Source organism: Osmerus mordax, chromosome 7 (assembly GCF_038355195.1).
Source record: "Osmerus mordax isolate fOsmMor3 chromosome 7, fOsmMor3.pri, whole genome shotgun sequence".
Classification (NCBI taxonomy): Eukaryota; Metazoa; Chordata; class Actinopteri; order Osmeriformes; family Osmeridae; genus Osmerus; species Osmerus mordax.
The window spans coordinates 1,808,341-1,820,568 of NC_090056.1; positions in this window are offsets into that span (position 1 = coordinate 1,808,341).

Genomic DNA, 12,228 nt, shown 5'->3' on the forward strand with positions numbered 1-12,228 from the left:
GTTGTTATATTCACTCGTGCACAGTGCCCGTGATGCATTCAGTGATTAAAATGCCACACATATTAATAACTGGGATCATAGTTAGTGCCGTGCCTGATATGCAGCTGGTGATTACAGTTCTAGAATATGTGTTGTAATGTATTATACATTCTTTAATCCCTCTTTTGATCTCTGAAAACACCAGAGATCAATCAACATAGCCCGGACCAACCACCGCCTCCTCGTCCTGGTCAGCCATCCCCAGCAACGGCATTTGGAACCCCTTCGTCGGGTTATCCTCAGCCGAGACAATGATCCTGTTACACAGGGACCTGATACATGGGATACAGCAACAGTCATGTTGATATTGATATAGCACACTCTTAAGTAAAATAGCGGAAACCTTCTTAGTCCAGTACAATTCTAGTGTGGTCAAGCAGTATCACTCTTGGCCTAGTCGTAACCCTCTTTTCCGGACTCTCACATTCGTAGCAATAGCAAAAGGTTCACTGGCCCTTCTCCACCAACTCCTGCAACGTACAACTGGATTCTGGAGCAGCACAACACATGCTCCAGTGGTACCACGTACTTCCTTTCCCCAGCACCCTTAGGGCGTGCAAGGTTCTCTCGATGACCTTGAATGGTCCTGTCCATAAATGTACAACAGGCTTTCCCGAACATCTGATGATGTATTGGGGCAGGTGGGACAGGGTCTTCAAGGGGAAGGGGGGGGCAGACCACTCATAGGTCTGATGAGGCATAGGGGCAGATGGGGAAGGGTCTCCAGGGGAATGGGGCCTTAGAACAGGGGTTAGGTAGTCAGACCCGCCGGTCTGACTCGTCCTGAAGCAGAAAAGAGTTACAGTCCCAGCATCACCTTATCTCCCATGATCCATGATCAAGCAGTAACTGAGTCAAATGAGATGCGAACAGTCGAACACCAATGATTAAACACAGATATTGAAATCAAGAACCCATTTAAGGATTTAAAGTGGATATTTTTAAAGTTCAAATAAATCCCTCCTTTCACACCCTTTTAGGGTGTGACAACAAACACTAATTTAAAAATATCCCATTACTGATTACACAATGTTGGCATACAAATCAACAATAATGATGAGACTATGCAGCGTTATGGCCAAGTGGTGAGGACACACTGGACACAGTGGGAAAACCCACCGTCACTCCACAGAGTGGACATTCGACATCCATGTATCCACGGCAGACCTGGACATGCTCACAGGCCCCCTTCACCACATACATACAACTTCAGCCAAGCTTTTAGAATTGTAATAAAATAAAATAAATTCGAAACAAATAGAAAAACCAGAAATTAGACAGGATATTTTAAAGATTTCATAAGATCCCTCCTTTCATTGATAACTTTAATCAATACCCAATCTCCTCGTTTGACTCCTCCACTCTTTGGTTTACTGCTTCACCTGGAACAGAATTTAGCAGAAGACATCTCTTTTCTAGTTAGCATTTTTTATAAAATTGGTTAACCATTTGATTCGCCTCTTCATCATGCTATGTGAAAGGTTTAAGTTGTGGTATTACATATGATCTCCAATAAATCAATTCAAATGGTGTTATGCATCTGGTATAGGACTGGGAAAGACTTCAATTCACATAGTAAACATACTGTATCTATAATTACCAGGCAGTATTGACCCTTCAGTTTTCTTATTGTTGAGCAAACACATGTAACAGCATCTAATAAGACCATACATCATCATTTGATATTCAACTCCTATTATTCATGCCTAGAAATTACAATCTGTTTCTTTGTTCTCTTCTTTAGAAAATCAACTGTTAGTCTAATTTCTTTCACTCCAAAAAACCTTTTCTGTCTTTTAAAACAGTTAAGTTTAAGACCAATATTGTTTTAGATTCTCTATTTTACCAAATCACAGCTCTTTTTATCAAAGATATGATCAAAGCAATTTTCATTATGCCAAACCAGAATCCGTATGCTTCTTAAATGAAATATAAACCAAATAATGTGCTTAATGTAGCTATTAACCAAACATTTTTCCCAACTATATTGTCTATAAAGGTCAGATAGGTAGAACTTCATAACTCGTTTTGCTGCAGTTCAAAACGAGCCAATTAGCTCAAACCATCATAACCACAATTTATCAGACTTGATGAGTCTTCCCAAATTATTTCAGAACTGAATGTTATAATAACCCTCTTCATAATACAACATTATCACAGCCTAACTGTTTATCCCAAACAGTATGCCAGGCTCTGATAAAACTCTCAAATAAAACTTAAAACCAAATTATAATTAAACTCCAACTAAAAGTACATTTATTTATTTTCTCTTTCTCATTTTTAACCAAATTACATCTAATACCTTTATCAAAACTCTTAAAAACCCTAGATTTTACTATTTTGACTTAAAATGTTATCCCATATACCTTCAAAGTATATTCATAGTTTCCTCTTCAAAACATCAGTGTTTAAACCAATCATCTCTTCACATCCACAAAACGTTCTTGTTTTATTTCATAACCTTCCATGATCCTCTCTAAACCAATCCTTTATGTAACTTTCCAATTGCTTCCTCATAATTTTTCACATACATTTCCTCAAACCATTCTTTGACCAACACAGCTGTTTAGCGTTTACCGTCTATTCACTTAATTTTGCTCTAGTATAACTCTTCCAATTGTATTAGAACCTATTTATAAACCAGGGGTATACCCTCTGGGATAACCTTTGTAAGATCTCGACGTAACTGACTCTTTTAGCCCCCACCTTTCTCCAACTCTCCTCGGGATTTCTTTAACTTCTTGGTCAAAGGAAAAAACACACCACACTCCTCTCTATTTTTATTAAACTCAATCTGACTCCACACAAATAGACAGTGTTCAGGGATTCTAACCCTTGGAGAGGACTCTAACCTCCCTCTGGACAAAGACAACGAGTTTAGGGACTCTAACCCCTGGAGAGGACTCTAACCTCCCCTTGGACAAGACAACGAGTTTAGGGACTCTAACCCCTGGAGAGGACTCTAACCTCCCCTTGGACAAGACAACGAGTTTAGGGACTCTAACCCCTGGAGAGGACTCTAACCTCCCCTTGGACAAGACAACGAGTTTAGGGACTCTAACCCCTGGAGAGGACTCTAACCTCCCCTTGGACAAGACAACGAATTTAGGGACTCTAACCCCTGGAGAGGACTCTAACCTCCCCTTGGACAAGACAACGAATTTAGGGACTCTAACCCCTGGAGAGGACTCTAACCTCCCCTTGGACAAGACAACGAGTTTAGGGACTCTAACCCCTGGAGAGGACTCTAACCTCCCCTTGGACAAGACAACGAATTTAGGGACTCTAACCCCTGGAGAGGACTCTAACCTCCCCTTGGACAAGACAACGAATTTAGGGACTCTAACCCCTGGAGAGGACTCTAACCTCCCCTTGGACAAGACAACGAATTTAGGGACTCTAACCCCTGGAGAGGACTCTAACCTCCCCTTGGACAAGGACAACGAGTTTAGGGACTCTAACCCCTGGAGAGGACTCTAACCTCCCCTTGGACAAGGACAACGAGTTTAGGGACTCTAACCCCTGGAGAGGACTCTAACCTCCCCTTGGACAAGGACAAAACACAAAAACGGTTGATTTCCCACCACTGTTGGTTTGACTAGGTACGATGAAACATAGTAATCGTCTAAATTTGGTTCTCAGTTCCGAATAGCAGTACTTTGAATTAACAGGTGTCTGCTTACCTTTTTTTATGTTGAGGCCTCTGACGATTACGTCTGTCTCCTCGCACCGGTGTATGGATCCGTCGGTCGGGCCGGAACCCTCTGGACTCCCTCTTTTCAGCGTCGGGGTCACCAGTTGAAGGATTCTAAATCTTTGTGTCTATTCCAATATGTAATGATGGTATTCTATGACACAAATCTGTGTTCTAGAAAGAGTGGTCTGGAGTCGCAGAGGTCCGATAATATCAGCTTTAATGCAGCAGTTGGTAATCAACAAGTACAGAGCTCTGGAGTTGTCTAAGTTTCCCTACCCGCAACAGAGTTTGGGCTGGTTCACGAAGTCCAACTGGCTATCTTTCCCTGCCCCAGCATATAATATACAGTGCAATTAAAACAGAAAGATGAAAAGAGGGTTGAGCTTGTTCTCTCGTGCATCAGGGAGTTGTTCTTGCCTCCGCGTCCCACCTGCTCGGGTGCCATCTCCACCCAGATTCAAGGTTGTTTCTGAAAATGAAAAGATAGAGACACAAAGAACAGCCTGCTTCCCACACTCAGTGTGAGACCCAATGTTTAAGCCTGAGCACACTTCTAAGTTTCATAACTTTAATAAGCACAATGCATAACTTTAATAAGCACAATACATAACTTTAAGACATGCCTCCTTCATAAATCCTGTTGTTATATTCACTCGTGCACAGTGCCCGTGATGCATTCAGTGATTAAAATGCCACACATATTAATAACTGGGATCATAGTTAGTGCCGTGCCTGATATGCAGCTGGTGATTACAGTTCTAGAATATGTGTTGTAATGTATTATACATTCTTTAGATACCCCGCATTTCTTGGATTATAAAAACCCAAGATGAACAATCACACCCTGCTTTTTCGCAAGGATTCACCGGAAGTGTTCGCGACACATCTGACCTATCCTTCTCAATCAGCAACTCACTGGACCACTAGGAACTTGAACGAAAGATTCCTTTGCTCTAACCGTTTGACAACGACGAACGGAACTTTGACTCTTCTTCTTCAAACTGACAACAGTAACTGCGATATTGCTACATTTCTTACTTGTGAACATTGGCATATTGTGATTTAATTTGTTACGTTTGATTTTAGTTTGTAAATGATTTAACCTAACTTTCGTTAGGATTAGTTAACATACTCTCCCATTGTTCTCCAGAAGCCTATCTCTCTCTCTCTCTCTCTCCCTTCCCCCTCCCCACGCGCTCTCAACCTACCATCTTGTACCAACCCTCATCATAGTTTAGGACCTACTGTATACAGTTCAACTCAACTCACTTTCAACTAACCTATAACTTCTCTGGTATTTGTTCATTATAATTACATTTCCTTAAATAAATCATTGTTTATAATACTCGCGTTATCCCTCACGTTATCTGATCTGCTCTACTTTCATAGAAATTCACTACTTAAGATTAGACTGATTATTACGAAGGCTATTATTCAATATTATTCAATAAGGTTTCCTCTGTCCCTTTAACAAATAAGAGGTGGTGCCCCCAAGAACTACATACTTTATTATAAATTAAGTATTGCTAATCTTAAATGAGCAAACCCCGCTACAAATCACATCATCAAAGTACACAAAGTCTGCTGGAGTGATGTTGTAAATGTATTCTATATAAACAGTTTTTAAGTGGCAATAAAAAACAAATATGGTCAATGGAGCAAATGTATTGAAATTAATAAGCAATGGCTATGGAGTCTATTTGGATTAATTAAAAAGGGCAAGGAGTACGATCGATGTTTAGGTAATTGGTGACAGAAGAATAAACCTGTGTGTTTCTCTTGACAGGAGCTCCACTTAGATGACACGGTGGGAGTGCTCGGGGTGATGGATGTGGCGGGCGAGCCAGGCACCCTGAATATGCTGCTTGACAACGGCCGCATGGTCCTTATCCAGGAGGATCTGTGGAAGACAGTGGAGGACCAACTTGTAGACCCTCCACTACAAGTTAACATCACAATGAGTGGAAACCTAGTTTCGGCCATAAAGATCTGTAAATAAATAATTCACTGTTTAATGTTCCAGACGGTTCTGTCCATTTGTCATAGTTATTTAGTCTGTTTATGATTGTATTGTTATTCATCTTAATTAATTTTTATGTTAATAATTAATTAATTAATCTAAATGTTATTGTACTTAATTGTTCTTTCTACCATTAAATATTTATAATATTTAAAGTAAAACTCAACCATTGCATTTGTTTATTTGAAAATAAATTTTTATACAATCACATCTTCAAAATACACATAGGCTGCTGGAGTGATGTTGTAAATTTATTCTGAATAAAAAAAAGATTTTAAATGGCATTATAACACGGGTAGATGAAATCCAGCGTTCTCATTGGTTGAGAGCAGGGATGTAGTGGGGGCTAAACGCACGTAAACGCCGTTTACGCACCTCCCGAAATTCGGAAATAGCGTTTATCCACCTCTAAATTGCAGAAATTGCGTTTATCCACCTCTAAATAGCGTTTATGCACGTTAACGCACTAATAAGGTCTCTGCGCCTCGTATTCTGACGTTAGAATAATCAGAAATAAATTTGGTGTAATTTTAAAACGCCAAAGACTAAATTTCATATTGTTTAACATCTGCACTGTATGGTCTGTGACCCTCCAATCAATGCGGCGGCGACACCAACCAGGATCCACGAAGTATGTACACACATACACATTGTGGATTAGTCTACCTGTTCGGAATGAATTAATTAGTCATGGATATCAGGCGATTTTTGAAGAGACCATCGAGTGCTCCCACTCCCACAGATGCCCGAAAAAGGCCTCAAGTACAGAGTAAGATCAATTCACGTTTGAAAACGTTGTTTTGGTTTGCACAACATCGCATTAAGACAGGGACAAACGGCTAGTCTACTATTATTAACGTTCTTTTAAATACGATGATGCAGATACAAGCCAACCTTACCGGTTCCATCCAAATAAAACAGCCTGATGAAACGCAAAAATGAACTAGAGAGGGTACAATTTCTGGGGATATTGTAGGGCGTGCTTGCTTGCGTCGGTTGCACAGGGGTCCGTTTTTTAATGACATTTTTACAACTAATATTTCTGTATATTTTATATAAAAATGCATACTTATTATTTAAAGATTACATACATTTAAAAGCATATTTGTTTTGCTGCTCATTTACAACTCAAAATACGAGTTAAGTGTAGAATGAAATATGACGTCTTCTCATTTCCCCTGCAAGAGGCAGCCTCATAGTTCAATAAAAACGAATAAATTTGGCAGACCGGTGTAAACATTTACCTAATCTCTGACTTAAACGTCCTTTTAAGTTGTTCCCTTCTCGTGATATTTTCAGGCATTTGGCCTACTCATATTGCATTCATTCATTAATAAAGAATCCCTTTGAAGATTATTCTACAACGTTACCGGCAGTAGAAGATGGAATTGCGATTCAAACAGTACCATCTGCTAACTGAAAATATGCCCCCAAAAACGTAAATAAGCTTGACATTTATTTAGTGGAAAATGGCTCATTCATAAAAAGCTCACTGGTAGCGATAATTGTCAGTAACAAGGCAAAATGCGATATAGCCCTGTGTGGAGAAGCTGCCCCGGTAAATTGTAGGCTACTACTACAGTACAGTACTAGACTACTGCTGTGTTCGTCTTGGTAGCGATTGCGAATTCGTTTTAATGTTCCATTGTACGGTTTAGGCTGAAATTAATTATTTTCATGAACAGATTGAGACAGTTTAGGCTGTGGCAATCAAGTTCAGGTTAGTAGTCAGATAGTTTCACCCATTGAAATACTTTTGATTTAAGTAAGGGGAATGCCGAACATGTTCTGTCGCCGTTTGACTTCCTAAACAGCTGTGTAGATGTTTTTGTAGTGTGTCTCGCGTAGGCTACAGCGTTGCAGTGAGCAACACTGGTTTGAAACCACAGGTAATGATAATTTCACCAACAAATCGTTTACTTGTAATGTAATGTCATAATGAATCCTACAACGAAAATGTATTTGTGAGGAATGTTTATTTTAACGATTGAAAACAGATGCATCATAGACCACTGTAGTATGTGTTTCCCGGGCAACAGAGGCTAATGTCATGATGCTAATGCTTAAGTGAAATAGTAGTAGGGAGGACAAACCCGTTTGAGCGTTTTTCCTGAAATACGTTTTAATAGTTATTCCTGGGGAAATTATGGAATTAAATTACATATTAACTATACTGAAATACGTGTGCACAATAATATCAACAATATTTGCTCAATTTAGACGTTTTTAAAGGTTTTTAATTTTACCTCGAAGCTACTTCCGTTAATCAGCAGTTTGTGAAAAAAAGGCTAGTTTTACGACAATGACTTTGGATGTAGCTTACTTTAACATGTTAGCTGATTAGCCGTTACGAGTGACATAGGTATACAGTTACATTAACAAACCTCTTGTTTGTAAAATACGTAGTCTTAAATACAATGGGAACACATCACATAAACAATTCTAAAACGTCCGACACGCCAAATGTTGTCATTTTTTGTCAAGCGTCCCTGAAGCTCAAATTCCGAGTCGGAGTTCCATTAAGCTTTTCATTGCAGTGAATGGGTGCGGGCACTCATCGGGCATAAACTCAAATATCTCAGAAGTCCCAACTGGAAAATGTTAGCGGTTTTACAGTCCTGTAGAGGACATTTTCCTGAACAGATTGACATCAAGTTAAGGATGTGGCATTGAAGTTCAGGTTAGTAGCCAAGGGTGTAAAGACCACTTGGCTAATTACAGACGTCTTAAATTGTTAAAACCCCAGTACCACATACGGGACGGTATTCACACGGGCATTGGCTCTAATTTGAGTGATAGTTTGTTACATCAATTGAAAAACTGATCTGGGACTTTTGACTCAAGTAGTGGGGGTGCTAGCTTGTCCGTGCTATAGCTTCCTAAACAACCATGGAATTCTACGTTTGAGTTTTTTGGTGGATTTGCTTAAATAGTGACACAGTACATCTGTGTATTAGTTTGCTTAGGAAACGACTCTCATTTACACTTTAAATCACACACTAGAAAGACACCAGTGTAACTGTAGTGATGGTACCTATACACTACACATTTCTAAGGTTTAAGTTACCTCTTCTAAGACACAAGACAGGTGTTGTCAACATCTACAACAGGCCTATAGCACTAGTAGCAATCTTTTGAGAAAGATTTGATAAAGCAAAGACATGATGAGTGAGTAGCCTATGATACATCAAGGGAGGAGGTTGATTGAGATTTGGGCTCCGAGACATTATTCTGCCAGACATACAATAGTTGATAACTTGGATCAGTACAGTAAGGCAAATGCAAGCATCTTATTGACAATGTCCATGCCAGGGGAGTTGTTAGACATAAAACTCTACTGGGGCACAGGCCCCTATTCATATCCCTTTTTTTCTTCCAAGCTTGCTGCGCACAATACACTACTCGGCTATAGAAACTCCCCTTGCTCAACCCACTATACAACAGTTCAGATACGCAAGTTTGATATCAGCTTTAGCAGGGACATCAATAGTTAATGCGAGCGCATACATTTTTTTGCATTCATTTGAGCGCAAATACTTTTTTTGGAGCTTCATGTAATATTGTTTTTATGGTTTAGTCAAAATAAGATGATGGGTAGGCATATCATTTAGAAACTTTCTTTAGTTTTGTAATGTTTTCTTAGCCTACCTCAATTCTGACTTGTGTGCCGAGTCCGACACCTGGACTTCTGTGTGCGTGCTGCAGTGGCTATTTGGCAAGCTCAGAAGAGCACACTGACATGGAGTTCTGCGGGCATCGGTTTGAGTTTTCGGTTTAACTGCTTTAATTGGGATACTGCTTTGGCATAATACTATTAGTAGACTACCGTTTCCGAAAGTAGATGTGGGCCTACTTCCTTAATAATATCAGCTAATATTGTACATTACATTTCATATTTGTGTTTCACATCACAAAGTAAAATGAGTAAATAGTTATCACCCTGGCCTCTTTGCTTGTGGCGTTTCTGCAGCTACCTTGCAGTAAAGCTATAGTTAGCCTAGCTATCCCCCAAGTTAACAGATGCGAAACGAATGTTCGCTACAGGTAGTCATGCGTGTTTTCGTGACGTTAGTGACGTTAGTAATGTCAGTGACTGTGGCTAGCAAATTAGCCACCATTAGCTTCACCGTTCACCACAAAAACACAATTTCTACTTAAACCATGCAACGCAATCAGGGATGTAGTGGGGGGTAAACGCACGTAAACGCCGTTTAAGCACCTCCCGAAATTCGGAAATAGCGTTTATCCACCTCTAAATTGCAGAAATTGCGTTTATCCTCCTCTAAATAGCGTTTATGCGCGTTTACGCACATTTAAGTTCCCTGCGCCTCGTATTTTGCCGTTGGAATAATCCGAAATAAATTTGGTGTAATTTTAAAACACCAAAGACTAAATTTCATATTGTTTAATAAATAAACGCTGTAGTCTGAATCATTTCATCTGCGCTGTATGATCTGTGACCCTCCAATCAATGCGTTGCGGCGGCGACACCAATCAGGATCCACGAAGTACACACATACCCCCTTTCCACCAAAGTGAACCGGGAGCTAGTTCGGAGCTGGTGCTAGAGCCAGTTTGGAGCTGGTTCAAGAACGGAGCCTACTAAGAACCGGTTTGCTTTTCCATGGGCTAAAGAGCCACCACAGAACCACGTCATTACGTCACTGTATACGTCTCATCTTTCCTAGCAACGCTAGCGCGGCAGCGCCAAACACAAAGCACAGCCCGTCTAAAGGCTGTTTATTAATCCGAAGAACGTGTTTTCTTGGCTATTGCGCAATACCCTAGACTCGCAGCAGTATGACAACACTGGCATTATCAGCGCAACATTTTATAAACTTTTGCAGTATGCTGCTTGTGTATTACATTTGTGTTAAATATAGGCTCAATAGCTCATAACATTTGTGTTTGTCATTTCACTCATTTGAAAGGATTATGATAAAACGCAGCAACTAGTGTCTGCACTGCACTGCGATGCTAGCTAGGTTATCGAAAAGTCGGAGCAAATTTACAAATTAGCAGTTTCATCAATAAAATAAGCAAATTTTCAGCAACTACACTGCCCACTTCTCGTTACATTTGAATTCAGATGCTGATTTACAAGTACCGTTTAGCTGAAATATGAATTGTAAAAACTTAGAGCAATGGCGGTCAAAGGATTCTGTTTGTCTTGTTGGTCACGGTAACCCCGCCCCTGACGCAAGCGGTTCTTTCTTGGTTCACAATCTAGCCCAGCTCCGAAGTGGTGCTTTTTGCGAACCACGTACGAACCACTTTTCCGGTTCTCAGTCTGTCGAAAGAAAAAGAACTGGTTCGCGATTAAGCACCGGCTCCGAACCGGCCCCCAAAATGCGTTGGTGGAAAAGGGGTAACATACACGTTGTGGATTAGCTAGTCTACCTGTTCGGAATGGATTAATTAGCCATGGATATCAGGCGATTTTTGAAGAGACCATCGAGTGCTCCCACTCCCACAGATGCCCACAGAGTAAGATCAATTCACGTTTGTAAACGTTGTTTTGGTTTGCACAACATCGCATTAAGACAGGGACAAACGGCTAGCCTACTATCATTACTATAAATACGATGATGCAGATACAAGCCAACCTTACCGGTTCCATCCAAATAGGCGTAATGAAACGTAAAAATGAATAAATAAACAAGGTTCTCAAGCCTCTGTGAAGGGGATGAAATGCGTGTGTCTCACGGTCAATGGGGGGGGGGGGGGATTGAAACAGACGTGAAAGCTCATCTCGGGGGGGGGGGGGGGGGGGGGGGGGGGGTCTTGACGACCCTGTAAATAAATAAATAATGAAAATCATAGTTTACCCACCTCTATTTTTACCACTACACCACTGAACGGAACGTAAATAAAAATACAACCAACGCAATCGAGACCAACACGAACCTTTTGACACCGCCGTTGTCTATGTACTCCAAATATTGATCCTTAGGGGGGCAAAAATAAACAATAAATAAATCATTCATATGTGAGAGAACAAAGGTTGTGCCCTTGCCGAAGGCAAAGCACACCCAATAATAAAGTCCCCCCAGTTCACAATAGGCCTACATATCACAAATGTTAAGAATAACAGCAAATCTGTGTAATCTAGTTTAATTGACATAAAGATCGTATTGTATAAAGAAAAAAGCGAGTCTGGATATCCGAGTTCGCGCCCCAGTGCAGGGCACCTCGGAAGATATTCTTAAGTCAAAAGTCAAAGTCAAAGTAGCTTTATTGTCAATTTCTTCACATGTCAAGACATACAAAGGAATCGATAGGACGTTTCCCACTCTCCAACGGTGAAACATATAAAAGTGCACAGGCACAACAGATAAGACAAGACATTTCCTAATACTAAGTAAACATAAAGATTCACGTACAGTGGTTATAAATACAATATATATAAATACTATAAATACGTAATACAATTTTAAACATAATACAAGTGATTAAAGTGCAGATTTTCAGC